The 21011-nt window shown below is 45.2% G+C and overlaps 1 long non-coding RNA gene across 1 annotated transcript in view; it reads right to left on the reverse strand.

Annotated features, from left to right (window-relative positions):
* LOC139438725 (uncharacterized) overlaps nt 1-21011 on the reverse strand; it is a 52203-nt gene that overhangs the window by 14347 nt on the left and 16845 nt on the right. Inside the window, exons 2-4 of the long non-coding RNA XR_011648469.1 lie at nt 20748-20869; nt 18507-18542; nt 945-1086 (exon numbers count right to left, since the gene is read on the reverse strand). This is a non-coding gene — a long non-coding RNA (uncharacterized lncRNA). The remainder of the gene's footprint in view (nt 1-944; nt 1087-18506; nt 18543-20747; nt 20870-21011) is intronic.

A 21011-nucleotide genomic window follows, 5' to 3' on the forward strand; every position in this document is an offset into this window, starting at 1 on the left:
TTTACACTAGCAAGGGAATTGCCAGGAAGACAGCAGAGCAGGGAGATTCAGGACTCACTTCTCTTCCAAAAGAGCTAGTGAAGAGTCAGAAACGGTCTGTAACAACTGTTCTGGAGCTCAGGAGGCCAAAGGAGCATTAGACAGCATTCAGAGAATGGTGTATGGAAAAGGCTGAGAAATTGTGCTAAAAACTGTATGTACAACATTATGACTATAATAAAAGCCACTGTTATACACTTTGGATAGATCATAGTGTATGTGATTACATCTCAAAAAAACAACTTAATGAACTAGCCAGAAATAGCAACTATGTACAGTAGGGGAATCAGAGAGGTTGAGAGGTGAGAAATTTTCTTGTTTGTTTTTTATTATTACTGAAATAATAGAAATACTCCAATAATGATTGAAGTGATGAATGCACAACTATGTGATCATACTAAATTCCACTGTTTTTATACTTTGTGTGAATTGTAAGCTGTGTTAATATGTATAAATAAAATTGATTTGTTAAAAAAGAACACTACACAGTCTAATTACAATTTTTATCAAGTTTAAAAAATACTGAGTAGCTCACTCTGCAGTGACAGCTGGCACCCATCCCCCATTCATGATATGGGCTATCTTAGGATCTAGTCCCTGGCTGGTTGTTGTGGGTGGAGAGGAACATGGAAGTCTACCCCGAGAATGGTGGGGTTGAGCATATCTTTTGATCAGCAAGTTTTGATTACTGAGTTCCAGTTCTGAGCTGCTGTTTTCGCTAACCCAGACAAGGACAGCCATTGCCATTGACTCAACCCCACTGCTGACATGGAGGAAGGCAGTTAAAGCTTAAAGGCACAATGCCTCCTTAGGGTTGCAGGGAAGTTTTCGAAAGGGTGCCATATTTTTGGCAGGCCAGGAATTCAAGTTTCACCGAGTTGTGAAAAAGGCTTCTGTTGTCTTACCTGTACCTCTCTCCAGGGCTCATTGGGGCTGGTCTGAGCCCTTTTTGTGAGTCTCTGGTCCTCATTTGACTGGAAATACTGACTTCAGAAAGTCCTTTCTGAGGTGACCATCCTCCAAGGTTTTGCATATCATGTAAAACAGCTAGAGGCAATGAAAGGAGTGTGTAAAAACAGAAACAAAAACAAAAATAGAACAGGTCAATATTCTCAGAGAAGGAACTAGGAAAGAATCATTTTTTCTTAGGGTAAAACAATTACACAAATAGTACAATCTTAAAATTATACCAAATATCCAGGGCTAGAATGAGATGAAGAACTGGGAAAATTTGATCAAATAAATACAGCCAATTCTAAGTCTCAGAGAAGAGTTTTAATATAAAGCCAATCAACAATAAAATACTAGGCAAGAGAAAGAAAGTGACCTTCACTTTGGGGCACTTTGAAACTTTATGTGGAGCCCAGGAAAGATCACATATTCCTGGAGCTAATTCATTCCTGTGGGCTTAAGAACTTGAATTGGATTCGATTTGGGGTCTTTGATTGGATTGCTTCAGTGAGTCTAGGGTGGGTATTGGTCCTCATGCTGGAGTCCTTTATAAATGGAGGACTGAAAGCAGCAGATGTAATATAGCCGGTGCACAAATCCAAACTTATTTTATTTCCAAATATGCCTAGAAAGCCAATTGAGAAGTATAAATTCTGCAGGCTTTGGATATTCAGGGAGGATGTAAGCTGGAATGTGGGGGGTTAGTGCTAAACGCTGCCTTGGAATGTAGGGGCTATGCATTAATTCAAGCTTACCTGGGGGAAATAACCAATCCAATACTCAGATAAAACACTTGAAGAAACTAACAAAAATCTTTTTGCATACATACAAGCACAATTTTTCTTCCCACTCTTATTTCCTCTGTATAAAAGGGACCCAAAAAAAATTCTATTTGGGGCTTGGTTTTTATTAGGACAGGAGTTCACCAAGTCTGGCTGGTCAAAATAAATAAACTTCCAGGTGGTGGACTTGGCCCAGTGGTTAGGGTGTCTGCCTACCACATGGGAGGTCTGCGAATCAAACCCAGGGCCTCCTTGACCTGTGTGGAGCTGGCCCATGTGCAGTGCTGATGTGCACAAGGAGTGCCGTGCCATGCAGGGGTGGCCCCCGCATAGGGGAGCCCCACACAAAAGGAGTGTACCCTGTAAGGAGAGCCGCCTAGCACAAAAGGAAGTGCAGTCTGCCCAGGAATGGTGCTGCACAAACGGAGATCTGACACAACAAGATGACGCAATAAAAAGAAACACATATTCCCATGCCACTGACAACAACAGAAGCGGACAAAGAAGATGCAAGAAATAGACACAGAGAACAGACAACCGGGGTGGGGGAGAGGGGAGAGAAATAAATAAATAAATAAATAAATAAATAAATAAATAAATAAATAAATAAATCTTTAAAAAAATAATAAATCTACTTCCTTCTCAGAGTTCTCGTGTCCTGGCCTTCGACACCACATACACCTGACTTCTCTGCTACTACAACTCTGGGGGCTTGTCCAGGATTGCGCTGAGAAGGTCAGAGGTAGCAACAATTGTTTGCCCCTTTCGGATGTCTCTGAGGAGGCTGGGAGGGCCCAGGTGAAACCCAGCCCTGGGTGTCCCTGGACTCCCCTTTTAGTCCAGAAAGAGATTGTGGTCTTCACCAGAGCCCTCCTGGAAGAACCTGAGCACCAGTGGGTTTGAGAGACCCTGAGAATGAAGTAAGGAGCACCACACATCAGATGGGTAAGACCCCCAGGAGCATAGTGCAGGAAAAGCCTAATTCTAAAATAAGGAGGGAGACTGATCAGCTCTCTAAAAGGGGAGGCCCCAGTACTCCTGAGAATACAGGAGGAAGCTACCTCCTCTCCAGGTCCAAGAAAAGGAAAGGAGGGTGGTTGTGTGCATGTGATTGTGGCAACTGGGTGAGATGCAGAAAGTCACTTGTGTGTGGCAAGTGCAGAGTCCTGATCTGTGGTTCTGTGGTGACCTCATATGATCAAGGTCAGTCTGGTTGGTCCCTGCAAATGGACCCTCTTCCAAGCCAGGGGCTTATACAGACCCACTGAGGTTAAGAGGTGCTGAAAGTTCCCGTGAGGGTCGCAACTAGAGATGAACTAAGTGTATGGCTTGAGTGACTGTTGTGCACCATCAGCACAGGGTGGAAACATGGAAAACACACAAAGTAGGGCCCTGTTCAGTTGCATGCTGAAAAACTTCCCCCGTGCATTCCATGGAGATGTATAAAGCATAAGGTTCCATTCAGAAAAGCTTAGGATGCTTTGTGAATTAGAATGGCCAACTTTTGGCATGGGCTGGCCCCAGGATGGCATTTTAGATACCTGGATCATCCATAAAGTCCATGATGCAGTAACTGGAAACCCAGGACACTCAGATCAATTCCCCTACATTGATCCTTGGGAAAATGCTGTAAGCCAAAATCCACCTTGGTTAGGATAGCGCATGAATATGGAAGCTAGAATTTGCCTAATACAGAAACCAAGGAGTGCTGTCACAGGGACCAGACCAAACAATCACCATGCAAAGGGCCCAGAGAAAGTGTACCCCGAGTCCAGTGCCAATCTGCCCATTTTAGAAGGGCCATACAAACATGAATTTCTCCCGCCTTATGCGATGACTCCTGCCCCAGCAATACTAAGGAATGAAAATGAGCTAGTCTCCCTAAGCAGTGCCCCATTGTCATCATCCACACAGGGAAGTGTGACACTCATATCACCCCCACCACTGCTTTTATCACCATCTGAGAGGGCACCTATACCATCCCTGCAGTTGCCTTTATCGACATCTGCACCAGAGAGCCCTACGCCATCCCTGTAGCAGCTTTTACCATCTCCTCAGTGGCCTTTGATACCTTCTGCAATGGAAAATATAGATCTGCAGCTTTTACAGCCCATTGCCCCTGGCAATGCTGCTGCAGTGCTGCCAATCAGTCAGGGGGGAGATGCTGAGAGGTAGCAACTTAAACCACAGGAAGCCCTAGGGGCAGAGGAAGCAGACAGAAAGCCTGCCTACCAGCTACCTCAATGAAGGCTGAACCCCAATTTTTTACGATGCACATGGCTAGGTTTGGGGGGAAACTGGACATTCATCTATCAGCCCTTTACCACAATGGACCTTTTTAACTGGAAAAGCCACACCTCACCATTCTCAGAGAAGCCTCAAGCCATGATGGACATTTTCCAGTCCATCATACAGACCCACAAACCCACCTGGATTGATTGTAAACAATTTATGATGACTTTATTAAACTTTGAAGAAAGAATGCATGTCATGCAGGGAGCCCTAACCTGGCTTAGCACCCACCTGAGGAAAGTTTGGACAGTGACCAATATGCCCACTTGCAGTTCCCAGAGGAGGACCCCCTGTGGGATCCAAAGAGCACAACCAGGCTCAACTGACTAGAAACTTTCCATAGGGCCTTAGTTGAATGATTGAGGGTGGGGAGCCACAAGACAGTAAATATGGCAAAAACTACTCAAATTCTACAGGCTGAGAGTCCAGCTCAATTCTATGAGAGGCTGTGCAGTATGTTTTGTGTATGCACACCCTTCAAACCCAGGTGCTCCTGAGAGCCAAACAATGGTCAATGCAGCGTTCGTTTCCCAATCACAAGCTGACACCCAAAGAAAACTGCAGAAGTTGGATGGGTTTGCTGGAATGAATATCTCTCAGCTCATGGAAGTAGCTACTAAAGTCTATGTCAACCATGATGTAGAAACAAGGAGGGAAGAAAGTCAGAAGATGAAGAAGGCAGATCTTCTGACAATGGCAATCATGGAAAAATCCATTCCTGTGTCAAGGAGAGTAAACTGGGAATCCCCTGCCCCAAGGAGAGGGAAGGCCTATGCTAGGGAAAAATTAGTGTGTGTACTGCAAAGAGGATGGGCACTGGAAGCAAGAGTGTCCCAGCTGGTCACTCGACCCTGCCACTGCAGCCAAAACATTAGCCAGGAAAGCTAGTGGGGCATCACAAACGAAAACCTGGGTCCGAAAAAGTTCAGGAAAAAACCCTGCAAATCAGATCATTGGGCTGGCAGGAATAGAGGACTCTGATAGAGATTATTAGGACAGACTGGGCTCCTATTCTCCCAGCCCTGCAGAGCCTATGGTCAGAGTCCAAATTGGGGGCCGCACCATAAATATGATGGTTGACACTGGGGCTCAACATTCTGTAATGAACAAGCCAATTGGCCTCTCTAGAAAAGACAGGCCACTGTCATAGGTGCAACTGGCAAAAGTACCCAACGGCCCTTCCTGCAAGCCAGGACCTGCAATATTGGGAGAAAAGAGGCCACTCACAAATTCCTTTATCTTCCAGAGTACCCAGTCCCCCTCCTGGGTTGTGACCTGCTGTCTAAACTGCAGCTCAAATTACCTTTGATGTCATGGGGCAATCCACACTGACACTGGGGCCACAGGACCCTCTGAGAATGGTGCTAACCCTTCCTCTGCAGGAGGAATGGAGATTGTTTTGCCTCAGCGAAACTGGTCAGTCCATGCCCATGCAGCTCCCTTTTGAAGATGTGCCTGAAGTATGGGCAGAGGGTAACCCAATGGGGATGGCACATGACATTCCTCCAATTATTATTGAAATAAAGGACACAGCCAGTCCAATAAGCATAAAGCAATATCCAGTACCACGTGAAGCACAAGCAAATGTCCAGCTACTTATTCAGAGATTACTGAATGAAAGCATATTGAGGCCATGCCAGTCTCCGTGGAACACCCCACTCTTTCCAGTTAAAAAAGCTGACGGGGATTACCGCCCAGTCCAGGATTTACCAGCAGTTAATTCAGCAGTAATAACCCTTCATTCTGCAGTTTCTAATCCATATACTTTTCTCAGCTTAATACCCTCATTGGCAATCTACTTTTCATGCCTAGATCTTAAGGATGCCTTCTTCTGCATTTGGGTAGTGCCCCGCAGCCAGCCAATTTCCACCTTTAGGTGGGACAATCTGAACTCACATGAAAAGCAGAAGCTAACACGGACGCGATTGCCTCAGGGGTTTAAAAATGCCCCTACTATTTTTGGACAAGGTCTGGCTAGTGATCTCAAATCCTTTAAACCAGAAAGCCATAACTGTTTTCTCCTCTATTATGTAGATGACCTCATTCTCAGAAGTCCCACCTACCAAGACTGCGCTGGTGGAACCCATGCTCTTTTAAAGCATCTACAGCAAAAAGGCTATCGAGTGTCTAAGAAAAAAGCCCAAATGCGCTTACCTCAGGTCAAATATCTAGGTTATAAAAATAATGCAGGGGCACCGTGAATTGGGACTTGAAAGAAAGAAAGCAATCTGTAGTCTCCCTGAGCCCAACAGCCACCGGAAGCTGCCAGTTCCTCAGAGCGGCAGGATTCTGCCACAATTGGATCCCCAATTTTGGGGTCCTCACGTGCCCTCTATATGAAGCCACAAACAGGAAAGATCATGATTCCCTACTCTGGGAAAGCCCACAGAAAAATACTTTCATTGCTCTCAAACAAGCTCTAATGGAAGCACTGAGCCTCAGACTTCCAGATCTCAATAAGCCACTCTACCTCTATGTTCACAACCACCAAAGGATCGCAGTAGGGGCACTCACTCAATACCTCGGTTCCTGGCAAAGACCCATAGCCTATCTATTCAAACAACTGGACACTAGCCCAAAGACAGGCTCTCATGTCTGCAAACTGTAGCAGCTGCAGTCATTTTTACACTAGAAGCTATAAAATTAACTCTTGGGCAGCCTTTAATTGTCTGGGTTCTGCATGCAGTAATCACAGTCTTAGAAGCCAAAGGAACACACCGGCTAACTAACAGCTGCCTGGTTAAATATCAAACCCCATTATGTGAAAATCCATCCCTTCAACCGGAACTTGTAAAAACCCTAAATCCTGCTACTCTGCTACCTGTGGAGCTGGGGATTCTAGCCCATAACTGCCTGAAAACATCACAAGAAGTATATTCCAGCAGGCCAGACCTCCAAGACAAGCCACTGGCAAATTCTGACATGGAGTTCTTCACAGATCACAGATGGGAGTAGCTTTATGCAGGGCAGCAATCAGTGAGTGGGATATGCTGTGGTCTCAGGAGGCCCAGAGCCTCCTAGATAACACATCAGCACAGAAAGCCAAACTCATTGCCCTCATCCAAGCCCTACAACTTGCAGCTGGAGCAAAGGTTAACATCTACACAGACTCCAAATATGCCTTCTTTACCCTGCACATGCATTGAGCCTTATACAAACAAAAAGGACTCATTAACTCAGGAGGAAAGAGCATTAAGTATGGCACACAGATTCTGGAACTACTAGAAGCAGTTTGGGAACCTATCAAAGTGGCTGTAATGCACTGCAAGGGACACCAGACAAGCCACAGCCCTGTCACACAGGGAAATCAGAGGGCAGATGATGAAGCAAAAAGAGTGGCATGGGAAGGATCCCTATCTAAAAACCTGGCCACTGCTCTCATTCTTCAACCTTTTAATTATCAGAAACTCCAGTATACACTGCCTGCTCTTGTCTCACAGCCTCTGAATCACCAAGAGCTGCAATACACTCAAGCCAAGAGAGAGTGGATACTCTCTGAGGGTGGGATATAAGGAGAAAATGGATGGTGGACATTGCCCAATCACACAATAGTTGTGCCACAAATATTAGCCACAACTCTAGCTCAACACTACCAGGAGAAGACACACTTGGGAAAAACCCATCTTAAAGAAGTTTTATAAAGATTCTTCAGGTGGCAGGCTTGGCCCAGTGGTGAGGGCATCTGTCTACCACATGGAAGGTCCGCGGTTCAAACCCTGGGCCTCCTTGACCCGTGTACAACTGGCCGATGCGCAGTGCTGATGCACGCAAGGAGTGCCCTGCCATGCAGGGGTGTCCCCCACATAGGGGAGCCCCACACGCAAGGAATGCAACCAGTAAGGAGAGCTGCCCAGTGCGAAAGAAAGTGCAGCCTGCCTAAGAATGGTGCCACCCACACAGAGAGCTGACACAACAAGATGATGCAACCAAAAGAAACACAGATTCCTGTGCCACTGACAACAACAGAAGCGGACAAAGAAGATGCAGCAAATAGACACAGAGAACAGACAACCGGGTTGGGGAGGGGGAAATAAATAAATAATTAATCTTTTAAAGAAAGAAAGATTCTTCTACATCCCAAGTCTAGCTGCTATCACCCATGCCATCTGCCAGTGGTGCATCACAAGTGCAAAAATAAAACCTTTGGCAGGGGGCCTATGGGAGTCCCAGGAGTCCAAAGAATTGACAATATGCCTCTTGAAGATCTAGCAGTTGATTTCACTGAAATGCCACACTCTGGAAGTTATAAATATCTCCTAGTCCTTGTTTGCACCTTTTCTGGCAGAGTGGAAGCCTTTCCCACTTGAACAGAAAGAGCTGAAGAAGTAACCAAAGTTCTCCTCAGGGAAATCATTCCTAGATATGGGCTACCCCTCTCAATTGGCTCTGACAATGGACCCATCTTCGTCTCTGAAATCACTCAAAAATTGCCAAAGCACTGAGCATCTGATGGAAACTGCACACCTCTTCCCATCCTCAAAGCTCAGGAAAGTAGAGTGAATGAACCATACAATAAAGATGTATATTGCCAAGATTTGCCAAGAAACTGGGTCAAAATGGGTGCAAGTACTTCTGAGTCCTCTTCTCCAAGTTGGGGCAAGCCCAAGCTGAAAGTCAAGCCTAACCTCTTTTGAAATCCTCTTTCAGAAACCACCCCCTTAATCCAAAATATAGAAGGGGATCTCAGAGAAAGAGGAAACTTATCAATAGCTCAGCAAACGATCAGCTTATGAAAAACCTTACAAAACCTGCAACACTAGGTCCAAGAAAGGGCCCCCATTAGCTTAAGCAACTATATATGCCTGTACAAGCCAGGAGATGCAGTCTGTGTCAAAGACTGGAAATCAGCTCCACTAATCCCTCTATGGTGGGGATGCTATCTTGTCATTTTATCCACCCCCAGTGCAATTAAAGTAGCTGAAAGCACCCCATGGATACACCATAGCCAGGTCAAGTAAGCTGCCCCAGAGTCCTGGACCTGTATTGCAGATGCCCACAACTCAACCAAATTCATCTTGCAAAGGAACAAAACACCAAGCCCTGCTCCAGTCATACCCCAGAAGCTGTCTGGTCCATGCATGGCCGAAGGTTGAGGATGGGACACCGAGCTCTGCTCCAATCACACCCCAGAAACTGATAGGTCTATGTACAGCCAAAGAATATGAATCCAGTTTAATCCCAGTTACAATGCCCCTTTGGTTATTCTCCCTACTCCTAGCCCTGACCCTCCCCTGGTCCCAGGTTGGCATCACAGAGTGTGAGCCATTATCCAAAAGGTGCAAATGGGGGCCCATGTCAATACCACATTAATATATCATAACCATTATACCTGCAAGGACCATATAGCCACCTGCCAGTTTCAAGGACTCTCCTATAGTGTCTGTAACATACCTGGTCAAATAACCTGCTATGACCCCAAACCTCCAACAGTCTCCCATAAATGGGAAATAAGGGTGCTTAATCAAAATGGGGAGTTACTTAGCTCTACCCCAGTCACTAGCCAGAACCAATGAGTGTCCCTCCTATTTGATGCATGCCAAGTTATAGACTCTGGGATACCATGGAACACCAATTGTGGAGGGCTTAGCAGGGAGCAAAAATATACTCATAACAATAAGTATATGTGTGCTCCAGAAATGAAAAGTGCAGCCCAAGGGGGGCCTTCTGGTGCAAATACATAGGTGCATACTACTGCCCTAGTGGTCCTGTGTCACCTGGGCCACGTGGAACACAGATGCAACTAAACAGCCATCCTCACCAAAGGAATGGCCCTGGCTGTTTATGTTGTCATTGTAACCACTTAAATCTCACCATCCTTAAACCTGAATCCTGACAGACTCAGGGAGGCCAAACGAGTCTCTGCATTGATGGTAGAGGAATAGACCCAGGAGACTACATCTGGGTTGGGTATTGGGAATACCCACTCACAAGTAAAACCCATTCTGTGTTCCACTCCTTCTATGAAGAAATGGAAAAGCCCTTTACCATTCTACAAGGAGTGAGAAACTTCTTCATAAGCCTAGCTGAAGTAGTAGGGGCAGCTTAAATGTCTCCTTGTGCTATGTATGTGGAGGTACTAATATGGAAGACCGACGGCCCTGGGAAACTAGAGAACACAATTACAGCCAAACATACAATGAAACTGGCCTCTCAGCTGTCCCCTGAGATAGCACGTGGCCCTTGTAAACTTCTGTCATAGGAAAATATTGTGCTTCAAGGGCCTGCCTAAACTCTTCTATATCTGTTGGAAACCTAACATGTACAGGGGGAGAATTTCAAAATTATACCACCAATATAACAGAGCCTTGGGGAACATGGAATGAATCTGACCTCACTCTCATAAATTGTACTTTCCCCAAATTAATCACAGTGTGGAACTCCACTGCAAAAGGCCCTTTAATGCCCTAAATGGTCTGTACTGGATTTGTGGGAAAGTTGCATTCTGAGAACTTCCCCAAAACTGGTGTGGTACTTGTATGCTCAGTAGAATAAAACCCTCCTTCTTCCTCATTCGCTTAACAGAAGGGAAAGAGCTAAGCTAGCCAGTGTATCAAAATATAAGAAAGGGTTCTCGTTACCTGGAGAGGTGAAAAATGGCCCCCTGAATGTGTAATCCAGTACTATGTGGGCCAGCATCTCAGGCAGAGGATGACGTGTGAAGTTATCGAACCCTTATCTATATGCTAAACTGAATCATCCACTTGCAAGCCATGGTGGAGATAATAACTAATGAAACTGCCCATGCTCTAAACCTACTAGCCCAACAGCAAACTAAATTCAGAAATGCTATTTATCAAAACCATCTCACCCTAGACTATCTCCTGGCAGCTAAAGGGGGAGTTCGTGGAAAAGTCAACCTCCCTAACTACTACCTTGAACTAGACAGCACTGGAAAGGTTATTGATGAAATTACAAGCAAAATGGTAAAAATTGCTCATGTTCCAGTCCAGAGCTGGAATGGGTGGAATTTAAGTAATCCCATTGGAAGCTGGCAGCCAATAGTAAACAATTTCAAGTTTCTACTGGGAATAATTGCCTTCATCATAGGAGGATGCACCATACTTCCTTGCCTCCTCCTTTTCCTCATACACGGAATGTGCACCCTAATAAATTATATAGTAAAAAGGCAGACAGCTGCCCATCTCATGGCAGTATATACATACCAGTCAGTCCAGAGAGACTCTGACAATAGTGATGCCAAAGCTTAATAACCTTAAGCAGGCATCAAAGGAGAGAAATAATATTGCCTGTGCATAGATTGAAACTTATTTTATATATATAGAAAACCAATTGAGAAGTATAAACTCTATAAGCTTTGGATATTCAGAAAGGATGCAAGCCAAATGTGGCAAGCCTACCTGAATGTGGGGGATATGTGTTAAATCAAGATTACCTGGAGGAAATAATCTATCTAATACTCAGGTAAAACACTTGAAGAAACTAACAAAAAGTCCTTTTGCATACAACCACCATTAGACCCCCCACTCTTATTTCTTCTGTATAAAAGGGACCCAAAAATTCTATTAGGCACTCAGTTTTTATTAGCACAGGAGTCTGCCAAGTCCAGCTGGTTGAAATAAACCACCTTGCTTCCCAGAGTTCTCATGTCCTGGCCTTTGATACTGCATACACCTGACTTCTCTGCTACTACACCTTCTTGCTGAGGACCAGCTGAGCAGGTAAAACCACAGGTACTGGTACTCCTGAGTGCTAAGGAGACACACAGTCTACGTTCATATCTGATGACTCCAGATTTCAGTGCCCTGCCGGTGGGCCCTACTTTGGAATTTGTGCTCCTGAGTGTGATGGAGTTGGACTCAGATGTGACTTTCTACACATGCCTCTTCTGTCACTTTGACTGAAGCTGTGTTTGGCACTGGGGTTTGTGTATACTCAGGAGTCTTAAATCTCTGGACTGCCCATGTGCCAGCTGGGTCCTGAGCCTCAGCAGAGTTACAAAACCTACTCTCCAGTTCATTGGACTTACTCAGGTGAGCTAAGAGGAAGATGAAGGTGGTCACCCACCACACCAGGGAAGTGAGAGTATCTACACCTGCAAGCAGGAGAATGACATCCCCCAACCATGTGGGGTCAAAGCCCCCTCTTCACTGAGAGCTGGAGTGGACATAACCAACCCAGGGTCCACAGGATGGAGGAATAAATTATATGTCAGAGTGGACTTACTGGTATTCTACTATAGAACTACTGTGACTCTAGCAATGGAAGTTTCTGGTTTTCAGTTTTTGGTGTTTTAAAGGATGTTTACTGCTTTGTGCTTTTCATTGCTTTCCTTTTTTGTTTTTCATAAAGACATAGTTTATTTCCCCTTGAAATTCCAGATAAATTTTACTAAGTTGACACATGATATAGTAAAGGAACGATTCAGAATAGACTAAAGAAGAATTTTACAAGCTGGAGTGTCTAGAGCTTGCAACAGCCTTCATGATCAAATGACCATGGCGTACTCCCAGACCTGTATCTGCAGCACCGGCTCCTCCACGCACTCCAGCAGCTCACTGATGGAGTAGATGTTGGGCTGGGCCAACTCAAAGGGCAGGATCTTGGTTGGATGGGAGCCATGTTGGCCAGCTGCTGCTGGTCGTTCACAGCACCGGCGCCATGCCCAGACTCACTCTCGCAACCACCGCTGCCACAGCCCCATGCCCCGAGGCCTGCAGGCCTCTGAGCCTGGTGCTCTGCTGCCCCCAGGGAGTCAGCCCACTGGCAGTGGGCTTGAGAGGCGCCAGAAGAAAGGTGCAGACCAAGCAGGTGCAGGGCAGGTTCGCGGGCTCTGTTTATGGAGGTGCTGAGTGCCTGTCGAGGGAGCGGGCCTGGGCCAAAGAGAGCATGCCCCCATGGAGCATGGCTGTCCAGGAGGATCACGGGCTTCTTCCTCCACTGCCACCATACGGCCCTAGCACTGCCCTACAGAGCAGCCAGGACAGACTAGGAGGCCACCTGACCCCAGCATGGGGTCCGCGGCCCCAGGCACTGTGGCTACGCTCCCTCTGCTGCCTCTGTTCTGGGCGCCCAGCCAACACAGGAGTCCGCGTGGTGCATGCTGCTCCGCCCTAGCCCACCGTGAGACCCCGCGGAGCCGGGAACAAGCCGCCAGCGCCCAGCCAGCTGGGGATCCTGCACCCACCTCCTCCCTCACTTGCAGAGCCCCGCCCACGTCGGACCCACCCCAGATCCGCACCCTCCCGCCCTTGTCCCATGACATTGATGTGGGGAGACACTGGCCACAGGATTTGCTGAGGAGAGGGAGAAGAAATGTGTGATGTGGGGGCATTTTCTGGTCTTGGAGATGTCCTGAACCATATTGCTGGGATCGGTGGGGAACATTATATATCCTGCCCTAATCCACTGAAGGGACTGGGGTTGAGTCTAAACTACAATGGAAAATAATCCATGCAGGGTAGCAGGACTCTAAAATGTATTCACCAAGTGCAATGAATGTGCCACAGTGATGAAAGATGTCATTGATGTGGGAGGAGTATGTTGGGTGGGGGCTGGGGTAGAAGAGAACCTCTTATATTTTGTCATGTAAAATTTTTTGTGATCTATGTATCATGAAAATAAGACAGAAAAATAAAAAGGAAAAGGAAAGCAACTCCATTGCAGAAAGTAAGAGCAAAAAGCCACCACTAGGTGCAACTGTTGGATAAGAATTGTCCCTCACACTTCCTAGAGGGCAGGGGACTGGATTTGAAAGCAGGAGGAGGGGGCAGGGGCCCTTCAAATAGGGGCTGGTGGGCCCCTGGGCCTGATCTGTGACTGCTGTGAGAACCTCTCTCCAGCTGAGAGCTCACCTGGCTCAAGCCAAGAGTTTTGGTTCAGCCAGGCTGCCAGGTAACTCTTAAGAGAGGGAATCCTGGTAAACAAAATTTCCATGACTGCCACAACCTGGGCAGTTCAGTCACAGCCAAACATGTTCCATGCAGTCCTTACTAAGGGGAGGTGAGTGGGTCAAGAAATGAGACACAAAATAGCAAAGACCAGCTGGGCTTTGAGGAGACTGCAGTAGTGTGTCAGCTGCCTCAGGCACCCAGTTTAAGCAAGCATATTTTTTTTTTTTTTTTTTTTTATCTTTATTAGTCAGCTCTTTTTTTTTTTTTTTAATTTTTTTATTTTTTATTGACTTTGTAATAATATTACATTAAAAATATATATGTGAGGTCCCATTCAACCCCACCCCCCCACCCCCCCTCTCCCCCCCCCCCCAACAACTTATTTTATACCTTAAGTGACAACAGCACATTCAGCAGTTCTCAGGGGAAGCTCTTGTTTCTAGGTCACTACAAATACAATACTTATTCTTCTTTTCAATAGCCCTCTGATAACTGTTCTCCTGGAATTCTTATCCACACTTAGCATATTTTGTTCCACACATAACCTTGCCCAGGGGCACCTCCTTCTTTATCTACATTCTTCCTGTGAACTTTCAAGCCTGCTTTGCAGGTTTCTGCATGTATCCCCAATTCCTCTTATATAATGAGAAAAAGGCTGCCAGCTATGATTGTGCCTGTCTTAGACTGGCACCCTCTGAGGCTTTTACCCGTCACTGACTACCAGCCAGTGAGGACAGCATGTTTGTCCTAAGCAGCTCTTTTTCATGGGGGCTGTTCACATCTTATTATGCCACATGGCCTTTTGAGTTAAATGTATTTGGGTGCTTTCAGTTTGTATGCGGTTTATTTGATGTAGTAAATTTGCCCACGTTATGGGCAATAAGCACCAGAGAAGTAGCAAAAGGCAGGCCAGGGCTAAGAGATACCAAAAGCTGTGACAGAGGAGGGCCCAAGGATTGAAATTTTGCAAATTGCTTAACAGACTATTAGAAATAGCTTCAGGATTTAAGGTAGCAAGGTGAGTTAATTGGAGGGCCAGGCTCTCATCATGTAGGTTCCATAAATCTATACTAATATGTTCATGATTCCAAATCCCTTGTAAATGGAAATGGTCAGCAGTCCAATTCCATATTGTATCATTAAATAATATGGGGGTGACACAAACAAAAGCATATTGAGGATGACACTGTAGGTGCCTCCCATAATGTAAAGCATCAGGTGATTACCCAGGGAGATAACAGTTTCCTCTAAAGCATTTAGTCAAGGGTTGATTAAGTGTGCAGGAGCCATGACAAAAGTAGGCCTCCTTGACCCATGTGGAGCTGGCCCATGCGCAGTGCTGATGCGCGCAAGGAGTGCTGTGCCACACAGGGGTGTCCCCCGCGTAGGGGAGCCCCACGTGCAAGGAGTGCACCCATAAGGAGAACCGCCCAGCGCGGAGGGAGCAGCCTGCTGAGGAATGGCGCCACCCACACTTCCCAAGCCACTGACGACAACAGTAGCGGACAAAAGAAACAAGACGCAGCAAAAAGACACAGAAAACAGACAACCAGGGGAGGGGAGGGGAATTAAATAAAATAAAAATAAATCTTTAAAAAAAAAAAAAAGTAGGCTGATGAACTATCAAAAGATCATCATCCCAATTACCAGTAATAACACATTAGTTAAATTACAATGCAAACAGTATACATAAAAATACCCTTCTACCTTTGTAATTTTCAGGCCTCCCCTGCCCCAATACCAAACAGATAACAGATGACAACAAACACCCACTCCGTCCTTGATTTAACAGGAAATACTAGTACCTGTACAATCATAAATGAAACTTGTTGTTTTTACATTAACAGAACTGGTCAGGTAAAAGAAAACCTTAAAATCCTAAGAAAAATATAGAAATCATTCAGAAAACCTGAAATAAAAACTATGAAAATCAATCATGGCTATCCTCATTCCTTTTTTATTTTTCTTCACCCATAAAATCAACCCTTTTACCCATTATAACATCATTATTAACAGTATTGCTGCTGCTTCTTTTTGGTCCTTGTCTCTTACAGCTTCTTGTCCAATTCATACACCCAATCATACAGTCAATAACCCAGGAATATGTAAATGGTGTTTCTCTGCTATGTGAATAACAATACCAATGCCTACGGGACCTAAAACCACAGCCTACAATACAGGATGGATGAGAACTTCTTTTCTCTGCCCCTTGACAGCAGGAAGTAGCCAGACAGAAGCAACACCCCAAATCCCCTCATCCTCCGATCCTGCCCGGTACCATAAACCCCAATACCCAGTTCCCCTATATATATATATATATATATATATATATATATATATATATATATATAAACAAAGAATTAGGAATGTTAGAGATTTGCAATAATTAACAAGCTGTAGCTCAGTTTCCCCTGATATGCATTGGGAAAAGACAAACCCCCTCCCCTGGGTCTGAGGGCATAGCATGGCACTGTCCCACAGGTTAAAGAAACCTCATAGGGACAGGAATAAAGGGAGATAGAGATCTTCACCATCTGCATATCAGAGGTAGATGGAGATCTTTACTATCTCTACCTGCATATCAGAGGGAGAGGGAGATGGAAGCCTTCAATATTTACATATCTTTTAATCCCTACAGATGAAAACAAAAATCTGCTCCTGCAGCATTCCAAAAAGCCTTAAACTCCCTCAACCCCTTCCCACTACCTCACTCAGACCCTCAATCCCCCTCCCACTATCATTTCCCCTCCTAGGAAAGTTCGGTATAAATTCAAGCCCCCCCCTTTCCAGGAGTGCACTGAAGCCTCTCTTCAGACCCCCACCAACATGCTGAAGTCTGTTTTTCAGACCCCCTCCATTGGGAGAGCTTCTCAATAAATTATTTTTCTGCCTGTGGTCAATCAGACTCCATGTCCCAGTGAATGCCATTTTTCTCCAACAGCAATATTAACAGTTCCTTCTATAATAACATAAGGAGGCACACAGGCCTGAAGTCCATAAGTAGACTCAAACTGCTAGTTTGCAGTTCCAGGATCTGTAATGTGAATAATATGATGTGTGGCAGCTACCAATTGCCACAGTTCTCATTGAAGTATTTTAACCTCCAACCATATCTACATATTTCCCCCTCTTTGTTTTTGCAAAGTACTGAATATAGCTAGGGTGGTTTCTTGTTGTATTATTCCCCAGAAGGTTTGTAGCATGATTCTGAGGGCTCTTCCCTTTCAAGACCAGGAGGGAACGAATGTCATAGTCATTGAAGTGAGCATGAAGAACACTCATGGATGACGTTTATGAGTTGTTGGTAGGTAATAGGCAGCAGGAACTGCTGGGCTAGGCACCATAAGGTTTGGTACTCATGATGTTCACCTTTTTGGTGGAGCCACTTTGCCTCTTCTCAGGTTTTTGCCACCAGGCCAGGCCAGATGGTTGAGCTATGCACACAACCTTGGGGAGGCACTGCAAAAGTCCATTGTTGACTTTTCTACAGATAGGAGAATGTGGGCTGACTTGATTTCCCTAAGAAGATATTAGTAAGTTTTAAAAAAAAAGTGATAATAATATAACTGGATATTAATTTCTTGTAACAAACTAACACTATTTGGAGCTGTGGCATACAGCAGTGGTATTACTTTAATTTACAATAAGAGGTTTTTTGGTGACACATACTATTTTTAATAATTAAAATTATGATTAACCACATAATTTTATCTAATATGGTGAAACACTATTAACTTTTCAGGAATTTTATATACTCTTTAAATATTTACATGAACTTTTTGCTCATACTGATGTAGGGTATGGGTGGGGGGGTCTATTCATCTCTTCGTAGATAATCTGTGTTGTATGTGTTTTGAGCTGTGCATTTGGGACAGTGAGAACTGCAGCCCTGCCCTTGGTAACCATGAAAACTACAGTCCCAGAAAAACAATTTAGCAATGCAAACTCTACAAATTTTAAATATTCAGGGAAAATGCAAACCATATGTGCTAATGGCTTACCTAGAATGTATGAAGTCCATGCTAAAAGCTTACCTAAGATGTGGAAGATACATATTAATACAAGAGTATTGAGCACTGAAAGTAAGGACCATTTGGCCCTTCCTCTGTATAAAAAGAACTGAAAAATCTTTTTGGGGGCTCAGATTTTGAATGAGAAGCTCCAAGCCTGGCTGGTTGTAAATACATCTTTTTTCCTTCCCAAAATTATTCCTGAGTCCTGGCCTTTCTATATACAAATAACTGGACTTCTTGACTTCCACAACATTTTAGGGGGCTCTCCCAGGATTTGCAAATGAAGGCTAGAGGAGGTAGAATTTCACTACCCCTTCCAGATCCCTGAGGAAGCCAGGAGGACTCAGATGAACCCCAATCTGAGCAACCCTGGATTACATTTACTCTAGAAAAGATGTGGGCTCCACTGGAATCTTCCCAATGAAAATCAAGGGCAATGGAAGGTCTGAAAAAAAATTCTGAGAACAAAATGAGTGCAAACATGGAAGAAGGTAAGACCCCCAAGGAAGCATAGTCAGGAAAACCCTAGCTTTAATTGCTAGGGATGAGCATAATCACCTCCCAGGAGACCCCATTACCTCCAGAAATTCAGGGGGAAGCCATCTCCTCCAGGTCTGAAAGGAAAGAAAAAAGAGGTAAAAGTCTGGTGTTTTGGGTTTGTCTACAAGCATGTTAGGATCTGGTTTCTTGTTTTGTCTCCACTGAGATAGTGAACACTTGATTATAATAAGAAAGGACGTTTATAGGTTTGAGTCCTAATGTCCTGGAAATTGGTCTGAATTTGGAAAACCTTGGTTACAGGAAAATGAATTGGCTCTTAGTGAAGCTTGGTCTGGGTATAAAGTTAAACAGTGAAAAGGTCTAGCTGGAATCTTTTATTATGGCGCTGAATTGTGCAGGAATTTGCTTTATATCAGGTGTTAATGTTAAGTGTTCTCTCTTTCTAAAGTTTGTAATGGCTGTGGATTAAATCTAGCTGAAGAATATATACATAGAACTTCTAAGTAAGATTAATAAGTTTACCGGTTCTGTCAGTGTCAGCTCAGGATTAGTGTTAGAATTGTGTAATTATATAAAGTGGTAAAATTTGGTTAAGCTGGAACATTCTCTTGCCATTGCTAAAAGAGTGAACTGACTAGAGTTTATCTCAGCATTGTGAAGGCTAACCAAATGACAGAGTTGTGTGCTGTACTAGTCAGCCAAAGGGGTGCTGATGCACAATTCCACAAGCCTGCTAGTCTCCACAAGAGGTAGTGATTTCCGGTAGGAGCTTACAGATACCAGGCCGTAATGCCTAAGATACTTCCCTCGACAACGTCTATTTCCATGTGCTGGAGCAAGAGGACTGGCAACATCAGCCAGGGTGCAGGCTTACTGCCTTCCTCTCTTCCCAAGTCTTGCTTCTCTCTGGGCTAAGCTCCTCTGTTTGCTCCACAAGGGCAGCTGTAGGCTCTGAGGCGCTCTAGACATTGCCTCTCTGCACAAGGCCGGCTGGAGGCGATCATGAGAAGGGCTCTGTCAGCTGGAGACAATCAGGTGAAGGGCTCTGTCTCTCGCTCACTGTGGGGATTCTGCCACGTCGAAGGGGCTCTTTCTATTCCCCTGTGTTCTTCCCCTGCCTCAAGTCCTGTCTTCCTGAGGCTTGCTCCTCTTTCCTCTCTGAGCTTACTTCCCGGGATTCCAGCTAAGGCTTCAGCATCAAACTCCCACTTCAACTCTGTCCTTTACAATGCCTTTTCTCTGCCAGTCACCACTGCCCGCGGGATGGGGACTCCATGTCCTAGTCATGTGGCCCAATCAAAGCCCCCCTCATAGCGTAGACTTTCCCAGGTACAGATCAGATGACAAACACATCCCCATATCGATTTTTGGAATTCGTAGCAAACTTCTACGCATACTGAGAATTGGCTCAAATGGAGGGAAATGAAGGCAACGGATTATAAGGGGCGTGCTGCTGTTGAGGACAGACTGCTCAGTTGAGCTTATCAGAGAAGAGCTCGGGGCTTCCTGCCAAGGTCAAACTGGTGGAAAATCACCCTCTATGCATCGACTGCACAGAAGGTATTACAAAAGATTACTGCAAGGCAGGTAAGAATATATTGAAAGATATGGATAAAACACAAACTTGGGATAACCTTACGTGAAATCTGCTCACATGGCACACCACTGATGGTGGAAAAGTTTGTGACAGGCAGCAACAGGAGAGTCACATAATGCAGGTGGCTTTTGCAAATGTCAGTCATTTAACACCTACAGCTTTTTTAACCTTTTTTTCACAAGCCGGTATTGGAGCGAACTCTTTAAACCTCTCATGTATGAAAGAAGGATAGGGTCCCATGAACATTCCTCTGCTCTGAGTCTCACTGTCAGCATTAGGGGATGCACATTTGCAAGCAAATTGCAGATAAAGAACACTGACTTGGATCTCACTTAAAGGAACTGGGCCTATTAATTCCTCTCATTCCCACTATCCCTCCCTCTGGTGCCTGCCAAGGCTGGACCAAGCCACCAGTGCCCCGCCAGCTGTGGTGGCTGCACCCACCTCCTCCCTGGCCTGCAGGCACCCATCCACCTGCACACATCAGGGTTGCCCCGCCCCTATATCACCTCCTTGCTTTGGAGTTGGTGGCCACCGGAGTTGCCAAGACAGTTGCGATGTGGGGGCTTTTTCTCGACTTGGACTTGTCCCCAATGATAGTTCCGGGATAGATGTGGCCATTATACATCCTGCTGAAACCCACTGAATGGACTGGGGGAGCGTGTCGAGTGCCATGGAAACTAATGCATTGTGGGAGAGCAGTGTTCCAAAATGCACTCACCACATGCCACGAGTAGGCCCCACGGTGATGAAAGAGATCACTGACGTGGAAGGAGTCTGCTGAATGGGGCCTGGGGTTGAAGAGAACCTCTTCTATTGTGTCCTGTACAGTTGTCCTCTAATCTATGTATCATGGAAACAAAAGAGACAGAAGAAGAAACATGAACAAGAAAGCAACTCCATTGCGGAAAGCCAGAGCCAAATGCCACCACTAGGTGCCACGTTGGATAAGAACTGTTCCTTCCTCACACTTCCTGGAGGGCAG

This window comes from Dasypus novemcinctus, chromosome 3 (assembly GCF_030445035.2).
Source record: "Dasypus novemcinctus isolate mDasNov1 chromosome 3, mDasNov1.1.hap2, whole genome shotgun sequence".
NCBI lineage: Eukaryota > Metazoa > Chordata > Mammalia > Cingulata > Dasypodidae > Dasypus > Dasypus novemcinctus.